Below are 21,958 nucleotides of genomic sequence, written 5' to 3'. Positions count from 1 at the left end.
ATGAACTTAGGTGATGTTCCCAATCAGTGTCCAATATTTATATACACTATGTGCTGGTTCAATGATGTTCAAAACACTGCAATGGAAGCTTCAAGTAGAAAAGGTGCCTGGAAGAAAGAAAAAAAGCTGTGCTGCAACCATCTTGGCAACATCTTGTCCCCTTAATAAAAGTTGTGCTTTCATATCAACTTGAGCCCTCCAGTTTAGAGTAAAGTACCAGTGCGCATATGAACAATGAATCAATTGTCAAAGAGCACGTGCAGTCCAGGGGCAAGAATCCGCATTGTGCTCCTGCATTGAAGGTGAATAACACGTACCATAATGGCGAATGTGCTTTAGTAAGCTTCATTGCAATATTAATTTGTAATGTACAAAAAAATTGTCAATGAAGCTTACCACGAGCACAGATGCACTTGCAAATTATGTCACAATTGAAAGTAATGAGCACAGTTTAAAACCTATGTGCCCTTTCCATTCTTAGCATGCTTTACTGCACGATGCTTATTTACACCCCTGTATTGCGGTGTAGCAAGCTACAAAAGAAACGTTGCATAATTAGGCTTTTTACGATTATCTTTCTCGCAATACACTATTATTTCGCGGTGAAGCCTAAGCAATGTACTGCAGTGAAGCATACTAAAAGTGAAAAGGGGCCACTGTCACTGGACATAAGACTTCTTCAATTATACACTTGCGCAGCCGCCGCCTCTCAGTTCACCTAAGTGGACATACTATGCTGGCTGATAGCGGCCCCCTCCCACTTTTAGTATGCTTCACCGCGTAACTAAAATGTACTGCGGCGAAGAAGCCGTACATTTGTATTGAGTGAATAAACAAGTGGTTTTTACAACAGCAAGAAGTAAACGCGCACCATGCATCAGTCTACCACACGGAAGAGCGTCGCAATATACGGTAGCTAATTCACATAGGCCGTGTAGCCCACTTATCAGTTGTAAAGGGTATTATGGGTAATTCAAAATTTCAGACACACATATGTGTTTATGTTTACGTTCGCACTCCTTGCGTAATAAGACTCCCAGAACTTCCACAATAGAAAGTAATTTACAACACACAAACGCAAAGACCACTATATGTCTCGTTTTCAACTCGGCCGTCATGCAAATGACATATAGCGCGGAAAAACGTGAACATGCTGTGTGTTAGCGTCGTAAACTTCATACTAGGCAAGGAGCTAGCACACCACAATCCCGCGACAGCCGTTAATGAGACCAAGACGGGAGCACATGTATGTGAACGCGCAAACCCTAAGCCACTCTACTCCTCCGCCACCCCCGCTGCACGGCTGCATCAATCGTTTCAAGCACAGCACACCAAACACACATTCAGCGCTGAACAATGGGCGGTCGACGCAGTTGCATTTACATGACTTGCAGCGAGCAGCACATCCCTCGATGTCCGTTAAGCAAAGTCGGACACGGCGACGCCACATCGCGGTTCGCAGAACTTCGCTGCCGAGGAGCTAGGCCACTTCGATATTTCAATTGTCACCACCGCCGGGTTCTCAAGAAAGCACGGGTCACACAACGCAGATTCTGTAGTGCCAGAGCTCATCGAGGCCAAAGCCGCATTGCCGCACCGCCACTACTCACGGCTTTTCGCCAAGTAACACAGAACCTACAACCAACACACAAGCAACGCACGCACGATTACATGAGCAATGTTGAACAACGCGCGGCCCAGAGAACGATCACGCCGAGGACGAACACGCCACGGCGTCGCTCGGCGCCAGCATCGCGCCTTCTCAAAAATCCCTAAATGATGCTGTCCCTAGGCACCTAGGATCAGGTCACTTGAGGGATTTTTGTACGACAAATAGACGCACGCTACATCGCCGCCCCATGATCCGTTTCACGAGCCGCCGCCTTGGCTCTCACAACTGCGCCCCCTGGTTCTACCGCTACCAAGCCACCAGATAACGTCGCCTTTTACCCAGGACTATATAAGTGTGACACCGTGCAGCGCGGCTATCTATGGGCTCGGTGGCACGACAGCCATGACAACAGCCGCTTACCTGCGACGCCTTTTCGCTCTGCAGGTAAATTATCAGTATTCATTGTATGCCCGACGTACTCGTTATATGGCCCTTGTTGTGCTGTCGAGCCCACAGTGTTGTATTGATATTGCTTTCGACTGTGCACGTGTCCACCAACTACAAATACTGTCCGGAGACGTCGAGTTAAACCCAGGTCCAAGCACCCGTGCAAGCGAAACGCAAATATCTAGTGACATAATGACAGCACTGACTGAAATTCAATCTGGCCAAGCTTCACAACTAAAAGAAATGAAATCCATGCAACGCAAACTGTCCCAGAGAGACAGCGCTATAAAGGAGATTAAAGACCGCCTTGTCAAGACTAAAGAAGACTGCGTATCCCTGGTAGTAATAAAAGAACAAGTTCACGACATCCGGACGCTCGCCGATCAAAATGCAAAAGAGATATTGATTAAGGCCAGGCTGGACGACTCAGAAGACCGCGCGCGACGTTCAAACCTAGTATTCTTTGGATTAACAGATCGCGAATGTGAAACGTGGGCCGAGTCAGAGTCGTTAATAATAGATCTATGTTGTAAAGAATTAAATATAACTGTTCAGTCGGTGGACATCGAACGTGCCCACCGTTTGGGCAAATTCAAAGTAAACAACAACAGGCCAATTATTGTAAAACTTTCACATTTCAAAGTAAAAGACCAAGTTCTTTCACAGGGTAGGAAACTCAATGGCACTGAATATAGAATTTCAGAAGATTACTCTCCTAACGCTCTAACAGCTAGAAGGCGTTTAATCGAATTCGCCAAGACACAACAGAAATCATTCAAGCTCCGACATGACAAGCTAACTATTGGAAACAAAGCTTACACGTTTGACCGCAACACCCAAAAGGTTGTCCCTCGTACTTTAAATGTCTAGGCCCCTGCAATGCCAACTCCAAGACAATTTTTTTTCATTTGTTTTTACTGACATTAGAAGCAGAGTGAAGAGAGTGTCAAGCTTTTACCGAAGCTTGACACTCTCAATAATCTTGCCGACACAACAGAGTCTGATCTAATCGTTATTACTGAAACTTGGCTTAATTCTACAATAGAAGACTCTGAAATATTGCCATTTTTCCCTAATTTCAATATCTTTAGGCATGATCGAACTACAAAATGTGGTGGCGGCGTATTCATTGGCGCTCATAAGGACCTTCAATGTACTGAAATTAAGACATCGTCCTCCCTAGAAATTCTGTTCGTCCTGTGTAACGCCTCTTACCCACCCACAATATTCGCAGTCTGCTATCGCCCCCCTGGTAATAATCCTAACTTTGTTGCAGAATTCCACGAAACATTGCGTTCGGTAACTGAATTGCATCACCACTCTCCGATGTTACTGTTCGGTGATTTTAACTTTCCCGCCATAAACTGGACTAACCTAACATCAACTTCGCAACACAGTACCGAAAGCAATTTTGTTAAAGGCCAAGATATAGTCCGACGTGCTCGGCGCGCCAGGCCGCAGCAGGCGAAGTCGGATACGCTGCGCTAGCGACGCCAGGGGTGCAAGAAATTTGCTTCCTCTACAGTTCGGCGTGCGCGCGCAGTGCGAGGCTGGCGCCATCTCTGCGTCCGGGAGCGCAACTTCACGGCTGCGGCGAATAGCGCGCCGTTCGGGTAGCGCGCGCGCTTTTTCTCCTTCCGTGCGCATAAAACAAAAATTTTTGCGGCATGGCGTTAACTTGTCCTGACAGCCACAACACCGCACTCATATTGCTAGTACGTCGGCTACGTCAAAAACGGAAGCGGACCATGTACATACGAAAGGTATTCGACAAGCGCCCTCAACTCGGCGACAACCACCAGCTAGTACAGGAGCTGCGAAATGCAGCTTACCTGTGGCGAGACCACACTTCTTTCGTATAGCTTCCCACGCGTTGTTCTTCCGCTCTGTGTCGCGGTAGTTCATGCGTTTCACATCGTATACACATGGATGATTGCGGATCGCTTCAAGCAGGCGTCCTCACTCGCGCTGTCATCACACACGGATGTTGAAAAAAACCACAGCCACACTGCCAGTACGCGCACCGCAGGCCGCCATTCTGCCTTCTGCTCGCTGCCGCTACAGCGCGCAGTGCATTCTGGTCTAGCGTCAGCCGCGTGAAATAGAACATGCTCTATCTCCACGCCGGCGGCGTTGAGTTCGCCAAGCGCGCCTGGGCACGCCGGCTACGCCGTGACGCCGGACTGTAGACTGCGCGTTTTTCACCGACGTCGTTTAACCGCGACGCGCGTGGCCGCGCGCGCGCGTTACGCCGGAGTATATCTTGCGCTTAACTCATGCCTAACCTTTGGATTAACGCAACTTGTCACTGAACCTACACGTCAAAGTTGTAATTCCTCTAACATACTCGACCTCATTTTTGCTTCTGATCCTGACAAAGTTTACGCAGTGATGCATCTGCCTGGTCTTAGTGACCATTCTATAATCCATGCATCGTACTCCTGTCAGCTTACACAACCTACAAAGATAACCAAAGTGATCAAACTGTATGACAAAGGGAATTACTCGGCAATTAACTCGGAACTCGCACATTTTGCTGCTTCATTCCACACCAGTTTTCTTATGCGTTCTGTCGAAACTAACTGGCTGCTTTTCAAAAGCAAAATGCTCAATGTGTTCGCAAGATACGCACCCGTTATCACCATAACCGAAAAACAGTCATCCCCATGGTTTAATATCATACTAAAGCGTCTTAACAATAAAAAGAAAAGGCTTTGTCGCTCGGCTAAACGATTTAACAACGCAGGCGCATGGAATAAGTATTACCTTGCAGAAAAAGAACTCGAAGCTCTAGCTAATAAAGAAAAACTCACTTTTTTTTCGCAAACACTGCCGTCTATGTTAAGAAATAACCCCCCAAAATTCTGGAAGGTTATTAACCCTAATAAGTCCCAGCCATTAGCTCTGTTTGATGAACAAAACCATCGTATTCCCGATTGCGAAATTGCTGAACAACTTAACCGTACTTTTTCTTCCTTCTTCACAATTGAACCTGTTAACATATTACCTCGCTTCCCTCTCGGATCATGCAGTCATGCCTGATATTACTTTTTGTCGATACGGCATTGAGAAACTAATTGATTCATTAAAACTTACATCATCGTCTGGTGTCGATAAAATAAATGTTAAAATGCTGAAAAACACCAAAACAAATGTGAGCGCGATCTTATGTGCTATTTTTCAGCAATTATTGTCATCAGGAGTGGTGCCGGAAGACTGGAGAGTAGGCAAGATTGTTCCAGTACCCAAAAAAGGCCCTTCATTGTTGTGCTCTAGTTATCGTCCCATTTCACTCACCAGCGTTTGTTGCAAACTAATGGAGCATGTTATTTACTCTCAGATTGTAAACTTTTTAGTATCCAATAACCTTTCACCCAGCTCAACATGGCTTCCATAAAGGTCTTTCATGTGACACCCAACTAGCTTTATTTTTTCATGATCTAAGCTCTAACCTCGATTTGAACGTACCTGCAGATGCGATTTTCTTAGACTTTGAAAAGAGGCATTTGACAAAGTTCTACACCAACGGCGACTCCTAAAACTTTCCCGTCTCAAGATTAATCCATTTGTACTAGACTGGATACGTAGCTTTCTCACTAACCGACAGTAGTTTGTATTTGCTAACACAGTCATCTAAAAGATCTTCTGTCCCCTCGGGCGTACCACAAGGCACAGTTCTCGGACCACTACTCTTTCAAATTTACATTAATGATCTTCCTACTGAGATCTCTTATAACGTTCGATTGTTCGAACGACGATTGTGTAGTTTATCAACGCATAACTAACACTTCAGACATGCATTTGCTTCAAAATGACCTAAAACGCATTGAATTATGGTGTAACGAATGGTTGATGTCTTTAAATACTAAAAAAACCTCGCCAATTTCTTTCCATTGCAGAAAGCATCACCAATCAAGGAAATACACCATATATGGCGCCGAAATCTCATCCGTAGACTCATATAAATACCTCGGCATAACCTTTCAACTAGCCTAAATTGGTCACATCATGTCATTAACTTAGCCAATGCCGCGAATCGAACCCTCGGTTTTCTCCGCCGGAATCTAAGACTTGCTCCCCCATCGGTAAAATTGTTAGCTTATGTTACATATGTCCGCCCTAAGTTAGAATATGCATGCTCTGTCTGGGATCCTCATCAACATAACCTATCTAACACACTGGAATCAATTCAAAACCGTGCAGTCCAGTTTATCTACTCTGAATATTCTTATCATGCAAGAGTGTCTGAACAAAAACCCGTGCCGGTCTTACTAATCTAGAGTCGCGATGTCTTATTTTTAGACTGTGTCTTTTTCACAAATTCTATCATTCACCACTCCACATTTCAGCTATATTAGCAGCTCATCGTCAGTCAAGCCGCATTAACCACAGCAAAGCCGTGTATCCTCCCCCGGCGCAGACTACCTCTCATCTACGATAATTTTTTGTGAAAACCGCCAGGGACTGTAACAGTCTGTCTGCCGACATCACGAACCACTCCGACGCTCATCACTTCAAGGCTGCTCTCGAATTACTGTTTTGTTAAACTAAGCCCATCCCTCATGTAATACCCCACCCCATCTCTGGGGCCTTTGAGGTATAATAAATAAATAAATAAATAAATAAATAAATAAATAAATAAATAAATAAATAAACAAATAAACTGTTTTTACAGCACCAGCAAGATGAAAAATTTACTTAATTTTGCCCAGTGCTGTGCTTGAGTGATATACTGCATACTTGAAATACCATGAGGAACACCAAGGAAGTGGTTAGCTTTTGCTTGTCTTCCAGCTCGATGCAAATCACACACACTCGCAAAATGTAGATACAGCAGAACCTCGTTCATACGTTTTGGAAGAAACCTCAAGAAAGAACAAACTGGGAAAATGTACGATCCTAAGTAACTAAAAAAATTTGAGACAACGTTTGTTGACATCTATGTAATGCAAAGCGTCGCGCTGATCATTGCGGCACGAGACGCTCATGCATTTTATTTTCCTAGTGCGTGGTGTTTTCAGAGGGCGACTGGAAAACAAAACAAAATCTAGCTGGTGGGCGACGCCTGATGCCACCGAAGCGAAACATGGTGCTCACATCACACCGCCTGCGGCAGGAAACGATGCCACGTTTGGATTATCGCCTACTAAAGGTGTGCAGTTTGCTACCAATGGCACTACGCACCATGCGCTGTAAAACAGATAGGTGACGATGTTTATCGCAATAGGTTTGGTGGTGATAGCTAAGAGTGCAGGGTGCAACAACCCAAGCGGAGATTTGAAGGGTACCAGAGAAAGAAACTGTGTGTGCAATCGTTATCACGCGAGACAGGCAGCTCCATACCGTTCTTAATCCCATGCGCCTCGCACCTTTTCTTGTTCACATAGAATCTTGCGGCCAGAAAACATATGGACCCTTTTCAGAGCGATCCCATGGGCGCTGTCATGTTTGATCACATGGTGGAACGTCCATTACTTGCCTCAGCTGCCTCCGCATCTACAAAGGGTGTGTATGGCGCCAGTGTAGCTTAGCAAACCCCTGATTCGAGAGATACCATAGACGGTGACTGGATGGACGACACAAAGCTTTGGCGGCAGCTTCAGAAAACATACAAAAGAACTTTGGAAGCTGATTAAGCCATGTGCAAATGGGGCAAGCAAAATATATTGTGCTTGTTTCAACAGCGAGGCTCAATATGTATTCCAAGCTATCCAAACTTTCTGCTCATGAATTGAATCAGGATTAGCATATTTTTCTTTTCGTTCTTTATTTGGCAAATATATTTGAAACAGCAGCTTGTAATCCTTGGTGGGGTTACTATCTGATTATTTCTGCCTAATTGCTCGCATGGGTGCTAAGTGCTGACAGAATTGTTGTTGGCTGCGTGCAAGGCGTGGAACATAGCCATTTCGTAGATTGTAATACCTGGTAGCAAAGATCACTAGTAACTCGCTTACTCTTGTGGACCATCATAAAACATTCAGCTTCGACCATTCGTGTGCTATTGGTGTAGTCCGTCATTTATTGTGCATATATGGTGCATATATATTCAAATGTGCGCCCAATCACTTACTGTAACGTTGGCAATACGGTCGGCGTTAAGGTTCTGTACCAATTGGCATAGATGTGTGTAGATACCGTGTGCGAAAGGTACTATGACAAGAAGTGGCGCTACTCCATTTGCCATTGTTTAACAAGCGGTACTTATTCTCGCTGAAGGTCCGGCGCCAAAGCCTTTTCTTTGAAGGTTGGAGATACAATACTCGCAGATGAGCAAGTTTCTGCGTTCTCAAGGAAATACATACAATTCAAAGTGCTCGTAACACATACGGACAGTTGCAGCAATGGTCCACGATCTTACCTACACAGATTCATTCCAATCCTTATTATGCCAGTCATTATTCTTGCAGCCAACTACTGCACATGTCTTCAATACAACATTATTGGAGGAATGCGCTTTAGCGAAAACTCAGTTGCATTTCCGCCATTCGATCATACAGAAGCAAGGTGGAAGTGGTAATGGTTTCGTATTCATGCACTGTCACTGAGGCGAGTTGCTGCCAAAGACGCCATGTCGATTCTCTAAGACAAACTGCTCCGCGACAAGGGTCAATACGATCACAGTCTGCAGCAGGGAACGGCGATGCGTTTTGGTTAGCACCTATCTTAAGTAGAGCCCCTAACTTTGTGCGGTGGAAAATTTGAAATTCTGCAAATCGAGATAGAGGAATCTGCAAAATTCTGCAGCAACATTGAACAGACATAAGGTACACATAACAGCTTATTTATTAAGAACTTTCAGACTCCAAACATACTTGCATATTTTAAACTAAAGGAAGCTGTTGTGGCTGAGCATCAGATGATGCTTTGTACTCTCTTCACTAAGAGAATGACGCTTGTGGGACACAATGTCACCATAGCGACTGGATGATCTTTCTGCGTCAACAGAGTTGATCGCCACTGACAGGTATTTAAGGGCAATGGAAGAAAGCGTTGGAGTGAGCTGATCCATCCCTGCACAGAAAGCCAGAACATCCAAAATCCACACCTGGATTTTCTTCTTTAGAAATAAACGGCGCTAAGCCCCTGCCACTAGACTTGAGTTCGTCAGACTTCAGGTACGCTTGCCATTCAGCAGCTAGCGCTGGTGACTCTTTCCCAAGTCCAGGCACACCTGCAAACTCTGACCTCTTCTCTGAGAGACTCCCAACTTGCAGAGGATGCAAGCACCTCACACTCTTGAACTTCCATGTGTCAGATTTATCCAAATATGCTAGCGCTTTGCTAGCTGCTTTACTCATGGTAGCCTTTATATTGTTTGCAATCCGATGGGCCTCATCATGTGCAATGTTTTATTTCTTCAGTTGTGTTTCAAAATCTTCCTGTGCAGCTCCTTCCAAATATCCTCAGAGTACAAATAAAAGCATTGCACGCTTTATGACAGGCTACACGCTGACCCTCAGCTGCTTTCAGCAGGCTGGCAACTTTTTTACCAAATACTTCAATGCATCGCATGCTGTACTTAAGCTCAGTTGAGGACTCATTCAAAAGTTCCAGAAGAGAATCAATGCATGCAGTTTCTGCATACCTTTCATCAACTTGCCTTAGCAAAGGATAGCACTCAAAGTATGCAGAATGCTGCTCAACAGCTTCAATTCACGAATTCCACCTACTGTTGACAAGTGCTGGAGGTGTTTTGGCACACTGAATCCCGCACTTTTCAAGATGACATTTATAGAAAGCTCTCTTTCTACTCCACAGCCGAAACGCCTTCTTCATACAGGCCACAAATTTGTCCACTAAGGGAAAGGATACCTGCAATGCACTGCCTATGATGTTTACTGTATGGGCTACACATGTAATGTGAACAGCACTTTCACAGAGTGGCTTTATGCACTCATTAAATGATTTCACCATATAAGCAGCGTTATCGCATACAAAGCCTGTTACGTCCTCGAATTCAATTCAGTACTTCGTAAGTACTCTCGTTACAATGCGGCCTACACAGACGAGTTCACTTCATCGACGAATTTACCTTCCACAAGTACAGGTTGTAGTGAAGCACTCACGCTTCTGGCTGACTCGACGAACACGTTCACAACCAATTTTGATCGGTCATCGGTGGTTTCACCGGTAATTACCGACACCGTGGTACCTTGAACCATAGCTTTCAAAGCTGTTTCGTGCTTCTCAAACAATTCTAGAAGTCAGCGGCGGAGCGTATCGGATCCAGGCACTGAACCGCCGTTCCGAACGTGACTGCAGAAACGTTCTCAGTTTTGGATTGTCCACCTTCTCTAGGGGAATATTCGCAGATAGTAACAGATCCAGGAATATGACCACAATGTCTTGCCTCGTCTCGCCAGCGGTAATTGCGGATTCCAACGTTTGCAGTCGGCTTTGCTTTCCAGGCGTTCCTTTAGCCCCAACACCGTCTTCTGATGATTCCTCGCCACTTTTTCGTTTGGAAGTCTCTCTTGCTTCTGCATTCTTATGATGACGGTTGCTCTCGATGTGCTCATCAATAGTTGCTTGTGCCGATGGTCAACTGCTCTTGCACAAACTCGGCAAAAAAGAACTCGTGAATCTTCGTAAAAGCTGGCGTTCTTGTATTCTCGAGCATGTTCTTTGGCTGTCTTGCTCAAATGAGGTCCTGTGGGAGCCATCTTGATTACCAACTTGAAACACAAAGCAAACAGTAAAATGACGCACTTTCTGTTGAAGCAAACGTTAGATGGATTGATGACTACGGCTACGGTTGGGCCCTTTGATGGATGGATGGATGGATGATTGAGGCTCAACCCTTTGAATCGGGCGGCGGCGGCACGCGCCACCTAGCCTTTAATGGTTCTATATGCATGCATACCTATGTATTTACTTCTTTACTTTTGCGTTGATATTATCCACCAATCAGATAGTCTCCGTTTAGTTATTTCTACCTGTTCAAAGTCTATTCTACTTTCACTGTCTTTAAAACCCAACGCTTTGAATAGTTCCCCGTTAGATTCAACTGCAGGGTGAAGTTGTTTACAAGCAAGTATCAGGTGTTCAGCCGTTTCCTCCTCCTCTCCACACGCCTCGCACACCAAATCTATCTCCTGGTATCTGGCTCGGTACGTTTTAGTCCGCAGTACACCTGTCCTGGCTTCAAACAACAATGAGCTTCCCTTGAGTTATCGTAAATATTTTCTTTGGCTATTTCTTGCTTAAACGTCCTGTATGTCTCCAATGTCGATTTGGTTTGCATCTCTGTACTCCACATACCCCTCTCTGTCTCCTTAACCTTTTTCTTGACAGATGATTCCTTACTTGTCCCCCCGCTACTGCCCAAGTATTTGCTTGTCAATTTTCTAGTTCGCTTCCTCCACCTCGTGTCAACATTCCTCGTGTATAAGTAACCGAAAACCTTCCTAGCCCACCGAATTTCCCCCATTTTTCTCAATCGCTCCTCAAATGCTATCTTGCTACTAGCCTCTCTGCCCTCGAAAGAAGACCATCCCAGATCCCCCTGCACTCCAAGATTTGGTGTCTTGCCATGTGCTCCCAGAGCGAGCCTACCCACACCAGGTTACCTAATTTCCAACTGTTGCCGGGTCTCTGTTCTAATACATAGAACTGCATTGGCAAAAGTCAGGCCTGGTACCATTACCCCCTTCCATATCCCTCGTACTACCTCGTACCTATTGTAGTTCCACAGTGCCCTACTCTTCATAATCGCTGCACTTCTGTTACCTTTAGTCGTTAGATATTTTTCGTACTCTGTCAGATACTCAATGCCATTATTTATCCACACCTCAAGGTACTTGTATTTATCGACTATCTCCAGCGTGGCCTCCTGTATATTATGCTCGCCGCAAATGTTATCATTAAAAATCATGACTGCTGATTTTTCTTTGCTAAACTTCAAGCCTAATCTGTCTCCTTCTGTACCACATATGTCCATTAATTCCTGCAGATCTTCTGCATTGTCAGCCATTAATACAATATCATCCGCGTACATCAGTCCTGGTAATGACTGTTCAATCAATTTTCCCTGTTTGAAAAATGATAGGTTGAAGCCGAGTCCGCTTTGCTGTATTTTGGCCTCTAAACCTTGTAGGTACAGCATAAACATCAGAGGTGACAATGGGCACCCCTGCCTAAGCCCCCGCCGAATCATTACAGGCTCCGAAACCTGCTTTTCTCAATGTATAATCACCCGGTTACCTTTATAGATATCTTTTACGAAATTGGTTACTCCATCTTGCGCTCGTAAAGTTTCCAGAATGCCCCACAAGCCTTCTTGAACTACAGTCAAAGGCTCCCTTGATGTCCAAAAAGCCAGCCATAGGGGTCTGTGTTCCTTTTCAGCTATTTCAATGCACTGTATTAGCGAGAACAGATTGTCTTCTAGCCTCCTATGCTTCCGGAACCCATTTTGTAGCTCTCCAAGTACCCCCTCGTTCTCTACCTATGCCTGCAGTCTGTCCTTTATAATCTGCATAACCACCCTGTAAACCACTGACGTCACTGTTATAGGCCGGTAGTTAAATTTATGTCAGCTTTGTCCCCCTTTCCCTTATATATCATTCTCATCCTACTTAGCCTCCATTCGTCAGGTACTTTACCATCCACTAGCACTTTGCTCACCACCTCCCTCAATGCTTTCTTAGATTTCGGGCCCAATTTCTTTATTAACGTAATTGGAATACCATCGGGGCCTGCCGATGTGCAACTTGGTACCCTCTTCTCAGCCCTTTCCAACTCTTTTTGTCCAAGCGAAAGCAGTGGGTTGACCGGGCTATCCCTCTCCGACGTACTGCATGTACCATTTCTGTTTTGTAAATTTTTCCCTCATCATGGTTCCTATATGCTCCATTGCCTCCTCTCCTTCTAACCGAGTACCTTGAGCTGTTACTATATACCTCTGCTCTAGGCTTGTCCTATTACCCAAGGAGTTCAGATATTGCCAGAATTTTCTAGCTGCCTGTTTATCTTTTTTATTGCTTATCTTTGACAGCCATTGGGACCCTTTTGTCTTGATTTTCTCGTTGATCAAATAGGATGCTTCCCTTTTGCATTTTATGTAGTTTACCCATTTCCTCTCTACTTCTGCTTCAGGTTCTCCCTTACTTTTGGAATACCTGTGTTCCCTGGAGGCTTCCTGACGTTTCTTTATGGCCTTCTTAACCTATTCATCCCACCAGCTCTTGAGTTTTCGTATCCCTTGCCTTGTTTTCCTGACTCGCGCCTTACCTAGCTCACGCTCAAATAGTCTCATTAACTTTGGGTAAGTCCAATCAGTTTCAGTACCCTCTGATATTTCCTCTTCAATTTGTTTGGCCGCTATTTCCACTTGGTCTTCAGAGTAAAAAATCACATCTGGCGTTTCCTCGCGCGTCGTTCGTGCTTTAGTTTCCCTCTTAAAACTCAACTTGATACGTTTGTGGTCGCTACCTATACTTCTGGAGCCCTGTTCATCTATAATCATGGCTCCTAATCTATCGTACATCCTATGTGACATTAACGCATAATCTATTGTCGAGTGTCGGCCCCCTACCTCCCATGTTATGATCCCGTCACACTTTTCAGTAGAGTTACAGACAACTAAGTTAAGCCTCGCACACATATCCAGCAGCATGTTACCTGTGGAGTCTGTGTACCCATCCATATCTTCAACATGCGCATTCATGTCGCCTAATACAATTACTTCACATCCTTTTCCTAGCTCATTGATGTCCGCTGCTATACAGTCCAACATTTTTTTGTTTTCCTCTCTAGCATTTGATCCTGTCCAAAGGTATACAAAGCCTAGAAGTGTTTTCGCCCCTGCTACTTTTCCTTTTAGCCATAAATTCTCCTTGCATTCCTGTTTGACCCTTTGCCAATTTGTATTTTTATGAATGAGTGCTCCAATTCCCCCACCCTTTCTGCTACCCTGCACTCTGTTGCAGTATTCCCATGCATAATCAGGGTTACAGGGCGGTTGTTCCATGTCCCTAAGATGTGTCTCTACAAACCCATAAACCATTAAGTTCTCCTGTCTTGTTCTTTGATTTCCTCCCATTTTAGCCTATTTCTGCCACCTTGCATGTTAATGAACCGTATGTCTGACTTAATTTGGCTCTTGCGCTTATTCCTGTCACCTCTCCTAAAGTACCGATGTTTGTGTGTTTGTGGCTCCTGCCTCGAATCGTCCACGCCTACACTGCTTCTTTCAGGGCTCTGGGTCTCCCTAAAAAAGCTGTTGCCTGGCGACCCATCCTAACCCCTATCTTTTTGCCAGTGGCACCACTGTAGTGAATGCCATCCTGCACAAAAGGCCGGAAGCCGGTTCCGTACACGTCCCTGTTGACCTCCATCACGCTGTACCCGAGTCGTCCGCTCAGACTACTAATGGCGCGATTGGCCTCAACCACCCTCCTGTCTACCTGGCAAGCCTGGCCCTGGACCTCTGGGATAGTGCATATGGTCACATGCACCCTCCCGGAGGCCTCTCTAAGCTTACTCAGCCCAGTCTCAATGTGCCTTTCAAGGTCCTGGCTTCTCCCCTTAAGCACGTCATTGAGCCCAGAATGCACAATGACCAAGCTGTCGCTCTCCGTGCTAACCCCAACTACTTCCCGCGCCTTGGTCATTGCTTCCGCCATGCCCTTGCCCGCTTGCGCCTCTACCTGTACTCGCCCTGTTCGGCCCTCCCCACATTGGAGTCCCCTATCACCAGGACCCTTCTACGTGCAAACCATTCGACTGCAGCCTGTGTCCGCTGCCCCTCCCTTTGCGCCCGCTGGCGCCCCTGTGGCTGCAGCGTCGCCTCACTCGGGGCGCGTTGTGCAGCTTCACTATAACTACGCCGTTTCATCGGCGGCAAGCTGAGGACGGCTTGCTCTGGCTCCCTGCCTCCCACTCCGCCTGTAGGTTCTACCATACTTTCTGAGTTTTTGCCAGCACTTTGTTGTCCTGACCCGACCTTCTCCGCTGCCCGCGTCTCCAGCGCGTCGAGCCGCCTTTCTAGTTCGGCACTCCTTTTTTTTTCTTCCTAAAGCTCGGCCACGGTCCTTACTAACTGCGCGGCCTGGGCCGCCTCCACCTTGACGAAATTGTCAACTTTCACCTGCAGTGCTACCCGCTTCTCCTGTTCCTCCCTCAGGTCTGCCTTAAGCTCGTCGAACTTAGCCGCCCAATTCCCTTCCAGTTTTTGGACGGCTTCCCTGACGCCCTCGCACGACCTGACGTGAAGCTAGACCCCTCCGCGTCTGCTAAATTCTGGAACTTAGTTTCGTCGAGGAAGCACCATCGCAGGCACTCGTCGCACTGCACTTGCTCCCCGTCCCCCGCGGCCTTCACGTTTTTCGATTTCATCGCTAGGCCTACGTCCCTAGGCCCAACGAGGAAGTTCGCCAAATCACTCAAGCAAAGCCGACCTCGACCGCTATCCCAAACTAAAATAAAGAATTATCACTCCCTACCCCATGTAAGAATCCGAGGAGCTAGCTGAAAGAATTAACTAAGCCTATCAATAGGTCCCTCCTACCAACTAGGCCTAACGGGGGAGCCGCCAGACCTAGACAAAGCCGGTGCGTTTGCTACTCTTACCAAGAATTCAAAATTTGCGCCTCTACTCCATGCAACAGAAAACACTTCAAAACACTAGCTAATAAAGATAAAAAAAGTACTTAGCTACGAACGAAGTCGCTGAAGCCTCGACCACAGGAGCGTCCGTACGAACAGCTTACGACACGGCTACAGTGAACTAGAAGTAATATTTTCTAGTGCACTGTAGACACGGCCGTGCAGGGGTCTCGCAGGGGTCTCGATTCGATTGGCGGCTGCGCCACCTAGCCAATTTTTTTTATAAGGCGAGAATATTTTAATATGAAATTAAATTTCTGCATCAGTATAAGGTGCAGAGGCAGTAGAAACCCTCTTACGATTAATTACTAAGAAAATCCCACTTTTCCGTCATCTTGGCAGTTCTCACTTGATTTGTCATTTTTTACGCGCCATCTTGTGAAAACTGCGAGAAACAGCGTTACGCTGCTGCTTCAAAAAGCAACGTTTTTTTTTAAATCGCATTTCTGCGAAAGAACATCAATTCCATGATTTTTCACGGAATCGCAGAATCCAGGAAAGCTAGGGCCTCTAATCATAAGTGTGTGGTGCGCTTCCGATTCCACTACACGCTGTGAAGCAGATAGGTGAAGATGGTTATCACAATAGGATTTGCTGTGATTGTCGTGAATGCTGCATGCAATGACCTCTGTGAAGATGTACAGGTGATGTGCAGCTGCGGAAGCTGGCGAGCTTTCTCAGCGCGTTGAGGAAAATCTTCGGCATCGGTAGTTAGCCACTTGTCTTCATCAGCAGCATAGTGTCCAGCATCGTCTGAGCTTCGCGGCCGTAACGTCCTGGCGCAGAAAAGAAGCCAAGTTGGTGCAGCAGCAAGCCCTTTTGGCACACGGTCCAGCGCACTTGTGTTTATAATATACCATGCAAATTTTAACTGATATAGTCGATACGTCGTGGAAATGGGTTTTTGTGAGGCTTACCTTATAAGCGTGGTCAGGAAAGGACACAGCGCTCCTCCAGAGCGCAACACAGAAAGGGCACTACAGACGGGTTCGTAGTTATGGCGCAGAAAAGGCACCGCAGACAGATCGTCAACAAACGCATGTTTATTAACCCAGTATGCAATTCAGCGCAAAAGCCAGAACGGCTTGTGCGCAAAGGCTCACTGCAAGACCAATCAGTACATGCGCCTGTACTTAACATGGCATCATGCAGTGTACTCATGTCATGCCATGCACATTAAGGAGTTCTTGAATAGAGGACATAAAGGTTTCGTAAGTGCCACTCCGCATAGCGTCAGTGCGTCAGTGCCACTCCGCATGCACGAGATGCAATCAGGGTTTTGCATTTGTGTTGGCAACTATTTCAATGAAATAGCACAGCCACCCAAGCTCGATGCAAAACTTTTGCATCAACAAACATGTTCTCACCCATTGAAATGGCAGCTCTCGCTGTGTACCACATTTGACCTCATTCCCTAAGAACATTTTAAGATATGCACCACGTGCGAATCTGATGACAGTGACTGTTTTGCAAAGCCCTGTTATCACCCATCAACACATAAAAAGCTCAACTTTAATCCTAAAATGTGACATCCTCCTTCGGCAAACTCTATGGTACCATGCAAGTTCAATGAACACCGAAACAAAGTGGCAGCAAGGCAGTATAGTAGCACTACACTGTACTTCCGTCAGAGAAAAATGTGGCAATGACGAACCAGACGGCTCTGACGGGCCCATAGAGTATGAATAGGACTCTGCTTCCTTCTATGGTGATGATGATGATGATGGTGGTGTACTGTTGGCTTTCATTTCAGTTTTGGAGCTGCTAAACATAGATGAAAGGAGGAATTCGCTCTTGTGCATGCTCTGGTGCAGGCTTGGTGCAATATTTTGCTAAAATGCCGTTCTGGTGCAGCATGGCACAAAGCCATGTTCTCGACACAGTTTGGCACAATTGACACAGCTGTTGCACCAATGCATTATGCTGGAAATATCCAGCAAAACACTATACAGCATATGAAACTTTGATTACTATAATAAATTGGTCATGCAAGGGAGGAGCGCAGGGTTTGCTCAGCACCAGTGCACTTGCTCGCTGCAGCCTGAAAAGCGATGATGTCCTGTTGCCTAAGCAGCCCGCACACAGTGGGGTGGAAGGAATTCAAAATAGGCAACAGTCCAAGGATAAAACAGTGGTACGATCCAGGCTCAATAGGGGAGACTTCATTCGGTCCACCGCAAAGTTATAACACAGCTGCTGCTATTTGCCATGCTCCTTTTCATGGAGCACAGGAACAGTGCTTGAGGACAAACTTCAGTTTTGAAAACTCAACGAACACTTGCGGTGCAGGATGGGCGCAGATTTCTCATACTTTGGTAAAATGTAGCAGGATTCGGTGCAATTGGTGGGGCATTAGCATCACTGTGTGGATACCCAAACTACGTAATTTTTCTGATGTTCTATTTTTTAAACCACTGTTTCGGCATCTCCAATGCTCAATTGATGCTGTACCAAAATGATTAAGCTAAAAACACACTCCAAGTGTTTAAAAAAGAGTGATGTCATTGTGGACAACAAAAAAAGGAGCCCATAATCATGCAGAAACATCAGAGTTCACGGATCCACCCTTTCTCTTTCCCACCGCTGAACGCCATATCATGGATTATTCGAAAGCTCAAAGTTCTGCCTTTTCGTTCATGCACTCCTCGCACAAGACCAAGTGCAAGAAAAAAAATCAGAGGCCGATCTGACAAATTTTTCGTTGCAAGCAGCCCTGCTGATGGCTCATCATGCCACCAAGCTGAGAGAAGCCTCATGATTGGCTGTTGCTATGGCAACAGTGCAAAAACACTCTAGTTGGCGTTGATAGGCTTGCTTCCAAGTTGACCCACCATTTCTTTTTTGATCACACCATGATTACAAGTAGCATTTGTTCTAAACTTGTTTTAAGAAGTTCGAAACCAGACTCGCTTACAGAAAGCAAAGCACGAAGATTATATGATAGTACGCCCGGAAAGAAAAAGCGTTCATCGCAACTATCACAAGGGCCATTGATCAGATCGTGCCGGACCACCAGATTCTTTGAAGCATCATGCAATTCCATATCACGTTGGTAGTTTAGCTCTAGCAAAGCAAACTGCACCATGTCATGGCGTCATGGACTACACAACAATGCAGACATTGCACACGAGCCGTATCACTTAGCAAACCACACAGGACCGCAGAGGGCACACCAGCACTTATTCTTCCAACTCTTTGCAGATTCACGGGTTCTTGCAGTCTAATTCTGCTTACTGACTAGGTGCACCTATAACGTCACCAATAGTGGACACAGTGCATTTGCAGCACCAAGAAATGCGAACAATGCAGCACAGTGTCTGCTAGGTGCAATTCGTGTTGAACACGATGTGCGTCTCGTGCGCTCATTCCCATGCGGTCTCGTGGAGAGTTTTGCTGTGCAAGTTGTTTTCACACTTTGAAAATGAATGCTGCTTCATAGAAGCAGGGGATACTACCAGATTTATCAAAATGAATCTAATGGAGGATGATTTACAATTCACTGAGCCGATTACAATACGTTTGGTTTCCTTATGTTCACCAAAGCTGAGCTTCATTCTAAAGCCTTTCTTTTCATCATAGGTGCAAAGTTAAATTCCATACACACACAAAACTTTAATGAAATCTTCTCAGCATTGTTTCTTTCTGTGAGGTACCTAAGCTTTACAGAAATTTTAAGGATGTCTACATGAAGGTATTTAAAGACTTGGTATCATTCTTTTTACTAAGAACTCAACTATAGGCTAAGGCTTTCCTTTATTGATAACCTTGATACATTATTAACTAGCTGATATGTAATCTAATTAGAGTAAGGTAATTTTTTATTTGCAATGTTGAAAGTATTTTTGATCAATAGAATAACTATAGCAATGTTCTCTCAGCTTTAGGCTGTGTGGCAACCGTTGAGAATGACAACATATTTCAGAGAAGTAACTAAAAAAAAAACTTCCATAACAACCCGTCAGAAATGACCTAATTGCAATCTGGCATTTTGTCATATCTACTTATCTAAATGATGTACAAAAATCTGTTTGCACACTTTAAATCTCCATTCAGTGATGTGCCTGCTTACCAAATTTCATCCAACATAATAAAATGCGAAGTTTCCTAGGACCCTCGTAGCTATTTAACAGCCAATGAATAACCAGAAGTCTAATGGCTCGAAAATGGAGGTCCAAAAATCGGCTGATGTTCACTGTCCTGAGAACCACCACCCTACCTTGACTAGCATTCCATGAAAACTTTTAAAACACAGAATATATTCTCACCCCATTAATTTTCTGGAAAGTAACTCATTCTTTCATTCATGTCAGCAGGGTCTTGAAAGATTTTTTTATGGGATACCAAAGTTCTTTGTTTCACTAATGATTGGTCCATCACCTTAAATCAAGGACTTGATGTTGACTTATTTTTTTTAGATGTTGCCAAAGCACTTATATGACTCAGTATGACTGAGTCATATTCTATGTGTCCTTAAACTTAAGCAGCATAATATTCAAGCAAATGTGTCAACTTGCTGAAGGACTTTATTTGCAATCAAAGTCGGTATGTCGCAGCCAACAACTGTTCATCTACTTATTCACCAGTTACACCCAAAGTGCCACAAGGATCAATCTTGCGGCTCTTGCCATTCTTGATTTACATTAATGATCTTCGTAACCGTGCAATCATTATTCTGCACGCAGATGACTGTGTAATCTACCATGAGATTAGTAAGCCTGGTGATTCATATTTGAGGCAAGGGGATCACCACAATGTGTCACTCCAGTGTAGCAACTGAATAATTAAACTTAACACTCACAAGTGTAAACAGATTTGCATATCACATACCATAAACAATGGCAATCAATATACTACTGAATTACACTTTGTTATCATCAGTTAACACCCACAAGTACCTTGATCTTCCCATAACTAATAATCTGTCAGGGAATATGCAATTAAATTATTTCACAACAAATACTAATCGCACAATAAATAGCTTGATCGTAATTTTCCCTCTTCATCTGCAAGCACTGACTCTCTAATAAAACCTAGTTTGCTCAAAACTAGAAAACACATCTGCCATTTGGGATAAAATTAAACATCACTAAACCTTACACTTAAGAAATTCAAAAGCGAGCAATTTGCTCTATCTAGCTACTCCTGATATTTCAGTGTAACATGCATGAAAAAGAAAAGTGAATCTGTCATATACCGCAAGTGTGGTCCCCGTCACCTATTCCACAAGGTTTACAACTCCAACTATGTAGTGAATAAATAACAGATAACACAATCTTTTAATGTTTGACCAGAAATATAACATTGGCATACCAGCCGCCAAACAAACAGGTACCGTCATTCTTTTTGCCCAGCACAATTATTGATTGGAACGACCTTCCTACATCCACCATTCAACATCTAAAAGCATCTTCATTCAAGATGTCAATCTGTGACAGTATTGCATAACATATATTTTTTTGTATAATTGCCTGTGCACTCTTTTTAAAGCTTTGTAACCACTTCTGTATTGCCTACAGGCCTTGAAAGTATGAATAAATCAAATAAGAATTAAAACTATATATAAGGTGCACCAGCATATAATGCACACCTACTTAAACTCAATTGACTTCTGAAAACATGATTAAGCGGCTTGTACACTCATCGTGAAATGTCATACTTACACTTTTTGGGGTGCAAAATTTAATATACCAAAATTAACACAAGCTGCAAATTCCTACAGCATAAATCTTGTGCAGGAAACCAACATTTATTGCACTACCCTCAAAGCCACTGAAGGTCTCATTTTCGAACGCACGTGTCGAAAAATTCAGCTATTTCAGCCGGGAGCATTGTTAGGTTACAGTCATCAGCCTCCAAATAACTTTCAGGCAAATTTTTAAGCACTTTGAAGCCTATCAGTGGCATTGCCTCGGCAGTGTTGCATGCTCAGGATATACATATATCACGATCACATCATGCCTGCTTGGAAACACACAAGTAAAATGGTGAATGGAAGCTGAAAGAACTGAGGCTATTGCTGAACTGCTGAGCCTCCCACACGGGCGACTGATGATAATTATGATAAAGAGGTGCAGCTTGCTTAGCTGGAAGAAAGGCGCGATACAAAGTGCGTACATGCTCACTATTTAGGGCAAGTTTGTTGCCGGACACAGCCTTCCTGGCTCTTTGAGACATGTGCTGCCTATGAATATTAAAGCAAAGGTAGTGCTGATTAACAATGTACTTCTGTGCAGTTGTGGTTCTTAAATAGGGGCTCACAAAACCATTTGCAGGGTCCACACGCCCTTG

General features: G+C 44.6%; 1 protein-coding gene and 2 pseudogenes across 7 annotated transcripts in view; all 3 read right to left on the bottom strand.

Moving 5' to 3' along the window:
* Positions 1–21,958, bottom strand: part of LOC129386809 (uncharacterized) — a 119,453-nt gene that overhangs the window by 61,106 nt on the left and 36,389 nt on the right. The gene's annotated exons all lie outside the window — the stretch shown is intronic.
* LOC126538768 (uncharacterized) lies at positions 8,846–10,696 on the bottom strand (annotated as a pseudogene).
* On the bottom strand, positions 14,242–14,966 carry LOC140219947 (uncharacterized; annotated as a pseudogene).

The sequence above is a fragment of the Dermacentor andersoni genome, chromosome 8 (assembly GCF_023375885.2).
Source record: "Dermacentor andersoni chromosome 8, qqDerAnde1_hic_scaffold, whole genome shotgun sequence".
NCBI lineage: Eukaryota > Metazoa > Arthropoda > Arachnida > Ixodida > Ixodidae > Dermacentor > Dermacentor andersoni.
The sequence above is the reverse complement of the archived record's forward strand: the minus strand, read 5'-3'. Positions and strand labels throughout refer to the sequence as shown.